Consider the following 2,365-nt stretch of genomic DNA (forward strand, 5'->3'; position numbering starts at 1 on the left):
ATATGGACTGTTAGATCTAGTTGTAAAATCTTATAAAACGCTTGTTAGGTTTAAGTTATATTCATTCCATGCATTGTATTATTTTGAGAGCAATAATAATATAAGAGAGTTTTCTCTCCATCTCTCCAATCGTCGCCACCGTATAGACTCTAAGGGCGCATGATTCTCTAAGGTCGTGACACTTTGTAGGGTTTACATGCTCATACTTTAATAACAACATTAACAGTTTTACTGTTTTAGTCTAATTGAGTATATATCGTTGTTTTAAGTCATCTCTATATGAATATGTTTTTGGGTTTTATACAAGTGTTTTTCATACCATAACACATGAAAATGACTGAAAACTTATAAACTGAACTCAGGCTCGATTCGCTAATTATGTGGATTGTGACAAAAATGATAAGCAAATAGGTTAGTATTACACTTAAAATTTAATCTTTCAAACTTTTTTTCACAAATCCGACGTGACAGTTCACTGATGTCACGTCATAATTGTGAGAGAAAATTTATAAGATTGGTTATGTCTATCTTTATTGAAGCAAATAAGGGTTACACATGTAACTAAACTTTGAACAATTTCACAACCCCTCCCTCACACTCACATTTCCCTCCCTTTTTTATTTTCAACATTGTCTCTTGGACTTCCCTTAGCACCCGACTTACACATTTCAACAAACATTATTGAGGCCTTAACTATTTTAAACCAAATAAGGTGCACTGTTATATGCCCAAATGAGTTTCCTTTTTCTACAATGTTAAATGCTTGCGGGAACACTGTTAACATTGTTCATGGTGAGCAAATGCAAGCTTTAATTAATAAACATGGGTTTGATTATGTTGTGTTACTGGCGATATGATGGAGGCGAAAAGAATGTTTGATGAAATGCCTCAGAGAAACCTGTTTCTTGGAGTTCTATGGTTGTGGGGTTTTTATAAAATGAAATGTATGATATTGCAATTGGGTTTTTTTTGTGAGGTTAATCGGGTAGAATTTATTAGTCTTGATCAAGTGACTTTTTTTTTTTAGTGTTTTAAGCGCATGTGTTAATATGGGGGAGGTAAGAATTTGGGAAACAAGTTCATGGGATGATTATTAAGAGTGGTGTGCTTGACATTAACTTATGTGAGACATTCATTGATGGACATATAATGTGGGTTGTTTCATGATGCTGTAACGTTCTTTCATGCATAGGAGCTGATATATTGTTGAATGGAATGTTATGATCGTAGGGTGCTTTCATAGTAATAAATTTGAAGAAGCTTGTAATTACTTTTCGGTCATGAGGGAAAGCGTTTCACCTTATGAAGCATTGTATTCTACAGTTCTTCATGCTTCTGCTAGTCTTGCAGCATATGGTCAAGGAACCCTGATCCATGACCCTATAATTAAAACTGGATTTGTGAAACATACGTTCGTTTCACGTTCATTGATTACAATGTATGCCAAAAGTAGGAGTCTGGTTGATGCGACTCAGGTGTTTGATGAGATTGAGAATTGGAATGTTGTTTGTTAGATAGCTTTGATTGCTGCTTACCAACAACATGGATGTGCAGACCAAGTGGTTAGATTGTTTGAGGAAATGCTAGGACAGAGGATAAAACCTGATTAAATTACTTTTGTTTTTTGTGTCTTGTCAACCTGATGCTTACTTCAATCCCATGAAGAAGGTTCATGGTGTTAGCCCTAGGCATGAGCGAATCACTGGTATGGTAGACTGACTTGGTCGTGCTGGTTGATCAGATGAGGCCAAGCAGTTTATAGAATCATTGCCTGTCAAACCAGATTCGTGACGTTTGAAGAGCCCTGCCTGCAGCTAGCACAAAGAAGTTGCAGAGAGGCTGTTTGAGTTGGAACCCGGCAATCCGGGAAACTATGTGCTGCTTTGTAGTGTTTATTCACGTAATGGAAGGTTTAAGGAAGCTGATGAAATTAGAAGATTCATGGGGTGAGTGGAGTTAGAAAGGAGCCTGGATGCAGTTGGATTGATGTAAAAAACAAAACCTTAGTGCTTACAGTGCATGATGGATCAATTCTAAGACACAGCAGATTTATGAGATGATAAGTTGGAGGACTTGGTGAAGAAGAAAGGTTATGTGGCTGAAACAGAGTTAGCAGTCAAAGTTACAGAAGAATACAAAGAACGGAGCTTGTGGTATCACAGTGAGAGACTAGCACTTGCATTTGGATTCCTGATACTTCCTGCTGGACTCGAAGCTGGATAAAGAAGAACCTGATGACCTGTGGTGATTGTTATACAGTTATGAAGTTTGCTTCACCGATTTTGAGAGGGAGATTATTATCAGAGACCTCAACCAGTTCCATCAGTTCTTTGATGGTTCATGTTCCTGCAGAGATTATTGGTGA

General features: G+C 37.2%; 1 pseudogene; it reads left to right on the plus strand.

Annotated features, from left to right (window-relative positions):
• Window positions 1-622: 622 nt before the first annotated feature.
• On the plus strand, window positions 623-2,365 carry LOC116119632 (annotated as a pseudogene).

This window comes from Pistacia vera, unplaced genomic scaffold (assembly GCF_008641045.1).
Source record: "Pistacia vera cultivar Batoury unplaced genomic scaffold, PisVer_v2 Contig898, whole genome shotgun sequence".
Lineage (NCBI taxonomy): Eukaryota > Viridiplantae > Streptophyta > Magnoliopsida > Sapindales > Anacardiaceae > Pistacia > Pistacia vera.